The sequence below is a fragment of the Lissotriton helveticus genome (assembly GCF_964261635.1).
Source record: "Lissotriton helveticus chromosome 1_1 unlocalized genomic scaffold, aLisHel1.1 SUPER_1_unloc_17, whole genome shotgun sequence".
Classification (NCBI taxonomy): Eukaryota; Metazoa; Chordata; class Amphibia; order Caudata; family Salamandridae; genus Lissotriton; species Lissotriton helveticus.
Genome location: NW_027611656.1, coordinates 2,173,298 through 2,185,933, shown reverse-complemented (window position 1 = coordinate 2,185,933; position 12,636 = coordinate 2,173,298). Strand labels below are relative to the sequence as shown.

Genomic DNA, 12,636 nt, shown 5'->3' with positions numbered 1-12,636 from the left:
CAACCTGACTGCCTGGAGGAAACTGCCATAGTCTTTCCAAAGGTCCTGCCTGTCCTGCTCAGAGAGTGAGAGGCCCTGGGGTACAACGGTACATGAGTAGAGAAGACCCTGACTATTTTTTCAATAATTTTGAAAGGATGGCCATGGCAGCATCTTGGCCCCTTGATAAATGGGTCCAGTACTTGGGACCTCTGCTGTCTGGTGACTTACAAGCAGCCTACCAGGCTGCTACAGTTCAAGAGGTAGCTCCTTATGCTGATATAAAGAGGTGCATCATGGAGAGGTTGGGTGTAGATGACGAGACCTACCGGCTAAAACTACGACAAATGAAGGAAGGACTCCAAGAGACACCTCAAGCCTTGTACGGTAAAAGATATGGCGGATCGCTGGTTAAAACCAGTCACTACAGATAAAGATGGGATCATGGCCAAAATATATTTGGAGCAATTTTTGTCCTCACTTCATCCGCCCATTCAGAGGTGGGCGCGTCAACAGGCTAATCTGACCCTGGAAACTGCCGTAGAGATTGCTAGTGCCTACAACAGAGCTCAAGAGATTCAAAAAGAGTGAGAGGAGTCAACAGGGAAAACAGGAGGCACAGGAGTAAATCGTCAGCTCCGTCCAACCCTAGCAAAGAAGTCCAAACCTGTAACCATAATTCCCAGAACCTCTATTATCAGACCTCCTACTATGGGTCCTCAATGTTTCCAGTGTGGAGGGATGAGACATATTGCCCGGTTTTGTCCCCCAAAAGGAAGACCCCATGGAAATAGGTATGGCCCGCAACTACTATTGCTCCCCTTCAGAAAAAAAATCACCTCCCTATCGCTGTACAGTATCAGTGAATGGACACCCCGTGACAGCTCTGGCTGATATGGGATGCCTACACAGCATAGTCCGAACTCAAGACCTGCGATCCCGCCTTGGCCCGATTGATGGAACTGTAGCTATATGTTGTGTTCATGATGACACCAAACCGTACCCCACGGCACAAGTACAAATACAACACCCCCATGACCCAGGAACCACTTTAACTGTTGGACTTATACCCCGTTACCAGAACAAGCTATACTCAGAAACGATTACCCAAAGTTATCTCAGTTGTTGCACTGCACTAAACTCAAAGAAGAAGAATGGTGGGCCACAGCACCTTTTTCACAGGAATACAGACAAGGGGTGACCACCATCAAAAACTAGGAAGAGTAGAAAACAAAGGAGGGCAGAAAAAGGCAAGGTTCCATTGGTTTTGCCCGTTCCACAAGATGAGAACCCCTGGGAAACCGATAGAAATTTCCTTGCGGCACAAAGGGAAGATCCGGTGTTGGAACTAGGCCCTATAGGACAAAGACCCATACCACGTAGGTCCATATTTCTTTAAGAAAAAGCTGTTGTTGTATAGAAAAGGGAGCCCCACTCAGAACCCCCAGCTATTGATCCCTGGTCCATTCAGGGAAAAATTATGTATCTAGCCCACACCCACTTATTGGGGACATTTTGGGGCAGACAAAACTGAAAAACAGATCATGCAACGGTTTTATTGGCCTGGCATATACCAGCATGTAAAAGTATACTGCAGAGAATGCCCGGTACGCCAAAAAAATGACAGATACCATCCTCCCACAGCACCCCTTCAACCACTTCCCATAATAAAACCACCCACAAGAAACCTTACGATCCTCAACTGCCAACCTCCTCATGATTTTACGCACAAATAAGGTCTTCTGGGGCGACAAAAGTTTCACTGTTGCCCCGGCCAGACTGTGGTACACCCTACCTCAGCAAATTAAATCTTGCCCAACTCTACCGGCCTTCAGGAATCTTATAAAAACCTAGCTTTTCAACCAATGAGCAGCACACCATTTGACTACTGCCTCTTCCGTCCATAGCGCCGAGACACCCACGGGTATTTGCACACTCTACAAATTGCTTAAATAAATTAAATAAATAAATATAACCCTTCAGTCGAATAGGTATGGACATAATAGGTCCTTTGTTACCTTCCCGCAGTGGATGTTGTTATGCTCTTGTTATGGTAGACTACACCACCCGTTTTCCAGAAGCCATACCCTTACGCAGACTGGATGCCTCTAACATAGCCAAGGCCATGATAACGTTTTCTTCAAGGGTGGGATTCACAAAAGAGATCTTGACCGATCAAGGGACTCCCTTTGTGTCCCAATTTATGAAGCAAGTCTGTGTGCAGTTAGGGGTCAAACAAATCAGGACAGCTGCCTATCATCCCCAGACAGATGTGTTAGTTGAAAGATACAATGCCACTATTAAAACCACCCTCAAGAAACTCCTAGCTTTGGAGTCCAGGAAATGCGAGGACATGTTACCCCTGTCATTATTCGCCATTAGATGCAAAGAACAAAAAAGTACATGGTACTCTCCCTTTGAGCTGTTACATGGTCATAAACCACGTACCTTTCTAGAGATGGCCCAAGAGAGATGGGAAACAGAACCAAATGATACCAAGTCACTGACAGAATGTCTCTAATTTACGTACCCACCTGGGACAAATCAGGGCTATCGTGAGGAAGCTCAGATAGCACAGAAGGGCCAATACGACAAGGGGACTAAGGAAAGGTCTTTTGAAGTTGGTGACTCAGTGTTACTAATGATGGCTTCATCAGATCATCAGTTGTTGGAGCAAAGGCAGGGTCCCTATACTATCGTTGAGAAGGTCACTCCTATGACCTACCGGGTTGAAACTGATCCGGCCAGACATACCTCTCAAATCTATCATGTGAATTTTCTAAAGAAATGAGAGGGACCCTTGCCAGCAGATGTGAATACGACGGAAGCACACACTCCCTTGTTTAGCCAGTGTATAGACCCCTGTCTTCCACCTGTACTACGATGTAATCTGTCAAAAGTACTAAATCCTTTTCAAGATACTTTCTCTTCATCTCCTGGTAGGACCACGCTCTTTGAACATTCTATAAAAACTCCCACTGGGAAACGGGTACGCCTTAGGCCCTACCGTATCCCTGAGGCTCGTCGCCAGACCATTAGAGATGAAATCCAAAAGATATTGCAGATGGACATAATCAAACCCTCTGTGAGTGAATGGAACTCACCCATTGTTCTTGTGCCGAAGCCAGATGGCTGGATACGATTTTGTATTGATTTCAGAGAAGTCAACAAGATCTCTGAATTTGATACATACCCACTTCCCAGGGTGGATGAAATGGTTGAGAGAATCATGCAGGCTAAATATATCAGTACACTGGATTTGTGTAAAGAGTATTGGCAGATACCCCTGAGGGAGCAGGGTAGAGAAAAGATAGCCTTATCTACCCTTGATGGGTTATATCAGTTTAAAGTGCTACCCTTTGGGTTGCAGGGGCTTCAGACACATTTCAGAGAGCTATGAATATAGTACTACAACCCCATGAGAGATATGCTGGGGCATATATTGATGACATAATTATTTATAGTGATACCTGGTAACAACACTTATTACATCTCTACCAGGTGGTACAGACCTTAGGGCAATATGGTCTCAAAATTAATCCATCTAAAAGTCATCTAGCAGCCCAGACCGTTCGATACCTCTGGTATCTATTAGGGGAAGGAGTAATAAGACCACAAAACTCTAAACGGTCTGCCATTTCCCAGATACCTTTACCACAAACCAAGAAAGATCTTGGGTTTTCCTGGGGTTGTTCGGGTACTATCGCCGGTTTATTCAAATCGCAGATCCTTTGACTAACCTGCTCCAAAAAACTGTCAAAACAGAGGAAATGCTAAGACACCCAACTACGAAATTGTACAGGCTTTTGAGTCCCTGAAAACATCTCTTACATCTGATACTGTATTAGCTAGTCCTGACTATTCTCTTGAAGGTGTCCTTCAAACCTACGCCTCAGATCAGGGATTAGGGGCTGTCCTTTCACAAGAAACACCCCAGGGTGAAAGGACCATACTATATATAAAACATAAGCTTTTTCCAAGAGAAGAGAATTATGCCACCAGAGAAAAAGAAGCTCTAGCCATCAAGTGGGCCACATACATTCTGAGATATTATCTTTAGGGTCAGGAATTTACCTTATACACAGATCTTGCCCCTCTAGAATGGCTGGCCAGGAATAAAGGCAAAAATGAGAGAGTCCTGAGATGGTTTTTGTCGTTACAACCATATTGATTCCAAACAAAACAGCGGAAAGGAAGCAAACAGGGGAATGTAGATCACCAGCCTAGATTTCCCCCAAAACAGACCCCTAGTAGAAAGACAGCAAGGGAAAGGGGATGTGAGAAACAGAACGCAGGGCTCACCTTCGGCTCTCCATGGAAAGAACATTCCGATTTCCAAAATCAGCGAAGTGCATTTCGGAACCTGAGGGCCAACTCGAATAGCCAACAAGCATCCCCGTATACTGTCTCTTCACAGAGGGAATACGAAACGAGGCCGGAAGTGGGCGAAGTCGAACCCGGAAGCTGTTTCCACGCTCCAATGAAAGGAGGTCGAGACAAGGAGGCGTCTTGGACCAATTGCGGATAGGAAGCGAGATTGAAGGCGGAGGAAGACGGAGACTGTGGAGGACCCGACGAGGACGACGTGGAAGACGAGGACGCCAGTGGAAGAGACGAAGATCCTGACGAGCGGTGGAGTGAGGAGTAGTGGTGCCCACTGGAATATGCTGGAGAGCAGCCGCAACTCAGGAGAGTTGCGGCAGTGCTGGTGAGTAGCAAGCGTCTCGGGGGGCTAAGGGGAGGGTAAGCGGGAGGAGGGAGGCATACACAATAGAGGGCACGGGTAGTGAAATTGAGGACACAGCCTCAGAAGTACTCTGTGTGGAACGTCACTTACATTCCCTGCAGAATCAACACTTTACCGTGTGGGCACTGAGTGTTGTTGTCACCTTCTTTTCCCTTTCTCAGCATGTTTCCAACTAAGGACCGTTATGGCACGATATTCCCTATTGTTTAAAGCACTTTTCCTTAGTGAGACTGAATCTGAGGAAACCCTTGCATCGGACCCCTACGCACTCCAAGGTGTGGTGACTGGTAGAACCATAATACCTCCCTAAACAGAGTGATTGACGGCTCTCTTTTCTCTCCTCTCCTATGAGCCTCCGGCGAGACACCATCAAGACCGAGGAGGAGCCGGGAACATCTCCCTCAGAATCCCCGTCCAGCTCAACCAAGAGCAAATTTGGAGAAGAACAGGAGGATATACACTCTGAGCAAATTACCAAACCCATCCCTGATAATAAAAAATGTACTTTTTGAAAATATATTCAGCCTCCTCACCTGTTTATCAAACCTGCCCTCCCAAATGGGGATATCTTCGACCTCTATTGGGCGGGGAGGACGCGTAGCAGTACTGTTTCCTAGTGCGCCATAGCCTTGTGCTCCTGCTGCGGAAACACAAAACTTGCGGCCTAGCGGTGATACCTTGCAGACTTATTGCCTGGGTACCGGACACTCACGCTGCGTGGAGAGCTTTGGATTACCCCGCAGACCAACACCGCGATGTGGAGGAAAATTTAGGTGTTGCCGCTGCGCTGGGGCACTACATGGTGGCTGGATGGTCACGCTGCAGTGGTGGCAAAGAGTAAGGCTGTGTCACTGTTGGCTGTGAGACTCAATGCGGTGAGGTGACTGTCAGAACCCCATGCAGGCCCCGCGAAGGTGATACAAAGAGGAACTGTCCCTGCATCGCCACTGCGCAACAACTAGCTGCTAATATCGCCTTCAAGATCTGACGAGGTGGCCAACAGCAAACATTTCTGGGGCCCGGGAGCACCAGTTTGTATCGGAGGAGGTCTTCTGACTGCGCTGTTGCCCTGCGAGCGCATGCCACCGCACCATCACTGTACGGCAAGACTGTCTCCAACACATGGGAGTATCTACAGGGACTTGGTGCGGCTCCTGTGTGTGCGGCCATCAGTTATCTGACGCCTCCCTGGTGCAGTGTCCTAGAATATAGCTGGGATTGTGACCCCCAGGCCTGCATACATTCCAGTGCAGTCTGGCTTGGATGGTGAGTGCTGCTGCCCGACTCTAAGCTACAGTAAGTGGAGCTAGGGTAGGATTCCCCGCTTGTGAGAATGAGACATAAATAGCATGATTTCAATAAGCATTGTTGGATTAATGTAATCTTTACTTCTGTGATTATAGATGTCTTTTTTAGTTGAGTTAACTACACATGGGACTTTGGAATTGTGGGAGATGTAGTTTAGTGGAAGCACAGATCTCAGGTGCAATCATTTTGCCAGGTGAAAGAGGGTGGGAACTTTCGTCCAATTTGGACCAATCGGAGCGTAACACATGTTGTTCAAAAAGATAGGGAGAACGTGTGGTATGGTAACTCTCTTTTCAGCAGTGAGGCAATGTAGCTGTTAACGTTGGGATGGCAGGTATGTGTAAGACAGGAGAACAGTTTTATTCACGAATAGAATGGACATGGGGCTTTTCTAATGGCTCCTAGATGAGGTTACCTAGGTTAAACACTGCTAGTTTAAAATGTGTTAAAGATAAGATTTACTGTTCGTTTTCTTGTTAGACTTGAGGCTATATGTCTATGGCACATAACGCAGAGTTAATACTGTTTGATAAACATGATTTTTACGCATTCTGTCAGTGCATTGCAAAAATTGTAAGCTGAGTTAAGAAAAGAAGGGCGTATGTCATTAGGAAAAGGGGTGGCTCAGCGCGATAACGCAGCATGAAGTAATGTGCACATAATAGGGGTTCGAGTCTGAGACTGTACTTTTTGTGTCAACATGTGTAGATTTATTTAGGGTATATTGTGATGTCTTTCCTATGAGAAGTAAGAGATAAATGTGGTTGGACATGTTCAGATAATGAAAAATGTATCAATAGGGGTAAACAGTTTGGTAATCTTGTTGCATTTTTATAATTTACCGTGACCCCCGAAGAAGGGCTGAATGCCCGAAATGCATTGGGTTATGTGACAATAAATACTGCCTGGAATGAATTCACGTTTTCGTCATATTCTTGGTTAAAGTCCTAGCGACACCATGAGAATGGTAGAAACTTGGAAATATACGTGTACACGAAGTGCGTTTTCTTGTCTGTGGAAAATTTTGGAATACTGACGATAAATGTTTTGGATTACTATGGATAAAATGTGGAATAAGTAAAAAATAATGTTCGTAAATAGGTACAGCCCAAAGTGGCGTTTTGCTGTGCATTTCTGGGGACTGGAGACAGTCTCACCTCTGATGAAGAGTAAGGCTGTGTCACTGTTGGCTGTGAGACTCAATGCGGTGAGGTGACTGTCAGAACCCCATGCAGGCCCCGCGAAGGTGATACAAAGAGGAACTGTCCCTGCATCACCACTGCGCAACAACTAGCTGCTAATATCGCCTTCAAGATCTGACGAGGTGGCCAACAGCAAACATTTCTGGGGCCCGGGAGCACCAGTTTGTATCGGAGGAGGTCTTCTGACTGCGCTGTTGCCCTGCGAGCGCATGCTACCGCACCATCACTGTACGGCAAGACTGTCTCCAACACATGGGTGTATCTACAGGGACTTGGTGCGGCTCCTGTGTGTGCGGCCATCAGTTATCTGACGCCTCCCTGGTGCAGTGTCCTAGAATATAGCTGGGATTGTGACCCCCAGGCCTGCATACATTCCAGTGCAGTCTGGCTTGGATGGTGAGTGCTGCTGCCTTACTCTAAGCTACAGTAAGTGGAGCTAGGGTAGGATTCCCCGCTTGTGGTTCCGGAGGGAGTTGTTGTATGGGGTTGCCGCTCCTCTACATCATGGGTCGCTCCAGGGTCAGACAGGCAACCCCCCTACATCTGATGACACACATACTACAACGAGCGCGGATCAGTCACATGGTTTTGATACTGCTGTGGTACCGCTCATGGGAGCTGAACAACACACTGATAAGCTGGGCTTAATACTATTAGAAATCAGAGATTCACGTACGGCGATTGAAATGCAAATAGGGTCGCTATCTACTAGCCTCAATCTCGGACCACAACAAACTGGCAGATGAGGTAAAATCCAACAAACTTGCTCTAGATGATTTGATCCCGCAACAAACTATGCATACTTCCCAAATGGAACAACTACAACGTAACCTATGGGGGCATCAAGACAGGGTGGATGATGCCGAAGGGAGATCATGCAGAAATAATGTCCGCATACTGGGAATTCAGGAAAAGACTGAGGGGTGTAATCCCACCCAATCTGTGGAAAACTGGCTGCGAGAACATGTAGCGAAGGAGGGTCTGACGGATCTCTGTAGTGTGGGAGCACCACCCAGACCACTAATAGCATGCATTCTGAAATATGAGGACCGGGACACGATACTACGTGCTGCAAGGGAGAATGCCCCTATCCGCTTCGAGAACAAAACGATCTCCCTATACCCTGAATTTTACACTAGTGGTTCAGAAAGTGAGAGCTACTTTTCAGGATGTTAAAAAGAAACTGAGAGCAAACAATCGACACCGTGGCGATGGGCCTGGTGTGAGCCCATCTCTAGAACAGATCTCGGGCAGCCAGAAGGAAGCTCTTCTGACATCAGCAGCCCTGGCGGAACATGATGCCCAGTCCCGTGCGGTGTCTATCCGCTCCTCGGACGAGGTCACAGTTCGTTCAGACTCTGAAACCAGTCTAACATTATTTCCATTAGTTACTCCACAGACTGCGAATGACTATTGAGGTGGTATGATAGGCCCTCCGGAAGTTGGTATAGTATGAAGTATTGATTAGTATGACTCAATGTTCACAATGACACTTCGTTCTTTAGGCTTATTTCACGATGATGGGGCTTGTGCTGGAGCGATGAGAATAATATAACTAAATATGGGGTAATGTGTGTTACGACTGTGGTGGTTGCCAACGCCCCCTACGGTGACTGCACTATGGTATTGTTTATGTAGAGTTCCTGCTGAGCTTTTTGTTATGGTTTGGTCCTTGACTGTTCTCTGGGGGAACCTAGTATTGGGGAGTTTTTATAGCTCTGCCGACTCAGCTTCAGTTTCTATGACACCAGATTGGCCTAGTATCCTCTTTGTTCACAATACATCACCTTACATAGGTGTCAGACTCCCATCTTTCCTCTCGGACCCTACACCTACCACCTGTGGAGTCCCCCAGAGGTCCTCCCTCAGCCCTACATTCTTCAACGTCTACATGGCTACGTTAGTCCCCATTGTCAGAACCTATGGACTCAACATTGTGTCATACGCAGAGGACACCCAACTCATCCTCTCCCTATCCAACGAACCCAACACCGCCAGACACAACGTTCGAGAAGGCATGAAGCCGTCTCCAAATGGATGAAAAACAGCTGCCTACAACTAAACACCAACAAAACAGAAGTACTCATCATGGGCCCAAATCCAGATGCCTGGAACGACACCTGGTGGCCCCCTGCCCTCGGAAGCCCGCCCACCCCCACTGACCATGCACACAACCTGGGAATCATCCTGGACTCAGAGCTCAAAATGGACCGCCAGATCAACTCCGTCTCATACTCCTGCTCCCACACCCTCCGCCTCCTACGTAAGACCGTCAAATGGATCCCCCTCGAACACAGAAAGACCGTCAGTCACGCCCTGGTCACGCCCTGGTCACCAGCAGGCACGACCACGGCAATGAACTCTATGCCGGAATAAACAAAAACCTCACCCGCAAGCTACAGAACATCCAAAGCGCCGCCACAAGACTGGTCCTCAACCTGCCAGGACACTGCCACATCTACAAGGACCTGCGCACACTCCACTGGCTCCCCATCGAAGCTAGAGTCACCTTCAGGATGCTAACCCACGCTCACAAGGCCCTCCACGTCACCGGACCAGCATATCTGAACAGCCAACTCAAATTCCACGCACCACAAAGGACCCGACGATCAGCCCAGCTCTCCTACGCCGTGGTCCCCCGCACCAGAAAGACCAGATCGGGAGGCTGCTCCTCCTCCTTCCGCACGGCCAGAGCCTGGAACGACCTTCCGCCCCACTTCAGACAGATAACATCGCTCCCCATCTTCGCAAGAAACGTCAAAACCTGGCTCTTTGACAGACCCCCTCCTTGATGGACTGGAACCTGCAAACCTACCCCCCACACGCCAGAGCACCTTGAGACCCTTATGGGTGAGTAGTTGCGCTTAACAAACACCTGATTTGCACGGGGTACCAGGCAGGGCTGCCCATTATCGGCCCTACTTTTCATCTTGGCTTTGGAGCCCCTCCTGCATAAACTGTGTAATATATCGGGTCATAAGGGGGTGAACTGGGGCCCAACACACATATTGTCTCTGCATATGTAGATGGTTTAATTCTATATTTCAAGAACCTAGACTAGGAATATGAACCTATACCTTCCACCTTTGACACATTTCAGCGGCTTTGCGTGCTCTCGATAAATGAGAACAAGTCCTATGTCTATTTCTTTACTGACACGACACGTAGTGGTCCTCTAGGCTTCGGGAAATGGACATTTCAAATAGCACCTACTACCTTCAAATACCTAGAAATCCACATATACAGGGAGACAACAGATCTTCTAAATGGCAACTTACGACTTGCTATAACTGCCCCAAGTCCCAAATAAAGTTCTGGACTTCCCTCCCAGTATCGGTGGCGGGCAAGGTGGTAATCGCCAAAATGGTGATGCATCCTAGATTGTTATATTATTTCACTAATTTGTCCATTATGGTCCCGGCACTGCTATTTAAATTATTGTCCTCCCTATTGATTGATTTAATTTGGGGAAGAGGTCGGAGGTGCATTGGAATCGCGAAGCTACAATTAGACACTAAACAAGGAGGGCTGGCGGTCCCGGACCTGGAAGCTTACTGCTACGCAAGCCAGTTACAATGGCTAGGGTATTGGGTGGTGGGACGTAACCTGCAGCAGATTGGTATGTCTCAACTGACATGGCAAAGGGGAGACCTACATACACACTTATTACCCAACAGCAAAATTCCCCGATGGCGCCTCATTTGTTGAGGGTCGCGTTGTTGTATTGAAGGAGTGCTTTAAGATATACCAAAACGATGGCTCCATACGCCCCCACTATTCCCCTTTTGGGAATCCCCTCACAGTCGGGCTCAGTTACAAATAGAAGAATGTTGGCCTGGGGTGATTCGGGAGTGCAAACAGTGGGCATGGTTTTTCTGGACGGTGCCCTGATGCCTCACGATGTCCCCCCTGAATCAACACTCAGAGGTAGGGGCTGTTCATCTACAATTGATAATGTTTTTTATCTACCCCGCTTTTGAAGCAAGCTTGCTTAAAGCCAAAATTATGGCCACAATCTTTGTGGTATATTAACAAACAGGGAGGACGAGGGTCTAAGGGCCGGTTTAACGACCCAAACAATGCTACTATCCCTAGGAGCAGTTACTTCAACAAAAAATAGCAAGGGGTCATCTAAAATGCAAACTAAGTTAAATTCCTATAAGGTCATAAGAGGAAAAAGGGGTGAAACTAATAATGTGTTATGAAAATCACACATAAGGTCTCTCATCTCTGTGAAAAGATTCCCATCAGTCACCACTCGGATCCGCCCTTCATCATCTGTGATCTTTCCCCCTCGGAGGTAAATTGTGAGACCCACTGTGGACTGGCAGATGGTTAAAGCCTAATCCTACATGTGGTGCCCAGTGTGAGGAGAACACATGATGTATAGTGTGGTGACTGAAGCAGTGCTAAAAGTGAAGTGCAAAGTGAAGTTGTGAAAAAAACTGTAAAATTAGGTAAAGAAGAGAAAAAATATTTATTAAGATTCTCTTCGGTCCTAAAATTAAGAAAGTGCGTAGTGGTCTAAACAAATAACCACTAATGAAGATGGAAGGTCGACATGTTTCTGCAGACTAATTAGATCCACGTGGTGTCTAGCTGCTTCATCAGGACCATTACCGCTACTGCTTATAAAGAAATTAGTGAAAAAGATAAAGTATCACCTGGGATTTAGTGATAACATCCTTCTCCTGACTTGATAGTTCAAAACAGGATGTCAATCCATCGCCGACGAAACACACATATAGGGAAAAAACAAAGTGCATAGAAAATTGAATGTAAACCACTGTATTGAAACAAATCTTTCTAACACAGCGTGATCTCATTGGTGACGTGTATATTTTTCATATACACGTCATACACACCCGTCACCGGTTCACAAAACCCGCTTGAGATAATTAGTTTAACGTTACTTCGACAGTATTCCCTTTACCAACTGTCGTTTTGGAAGTGCAAGCAAGGCTCTATGTACCTTTTTTCAGGTCATCGGCTGAGCTACTAAACCAGGCTAAATATACAAATTTTAGTCATAGGGTAGTTCACCTAAATGAGTGTTTGCAGTATCATACATGATCACCAAACTGCTGCTAAGATGTTCACACCTGTTACTGTACGAGCCCCTCTGAGGAGGTAGCCCTTTGGTTTCTCTAGGTCCAGGACTGGCTGCCTTGGTATCGAACTGAGCCCAGGCAGGGGTCAGCCAGACAAGAGCCATCTTTCTTGACCATGGCTCAGTGGTTAGAGACGGCAGACCCGGAAGCTGAGATCGGCCGTGGACCAGGGTTCGATTCCCCGCCTCGGCGGGTCTCGGGCTGAAAATTCCACGGACTCGACAATTCTCGCTCCGGTGCCTACTCGACTCACGGGGTCACACTCTGCGACTCTGGGCAATAGCTTGCT

General features: G+C 47.2%; 1 protein-coding gene and 1 non-coding gene across 3 annotated transcripts in view; one reads left to right on the top strand and one right to left on the bottom strand.

Moving 5' to 3' along the window:
- LOC144805647 (uncharacterized) overlaps nucleotides 1-12,636 on the top strand; it is a 435,707-nt gene that overhangs the window by 395,116 nt on the left and 27,955 nt on the right. The window lies entirely within an intron of this gene.
- Nucleotides 12,286-12,464, bottom strand: LOC144805656 (small Cajal body-specific RNA 16). Its single transcript, XR_013605570.1, has one exon.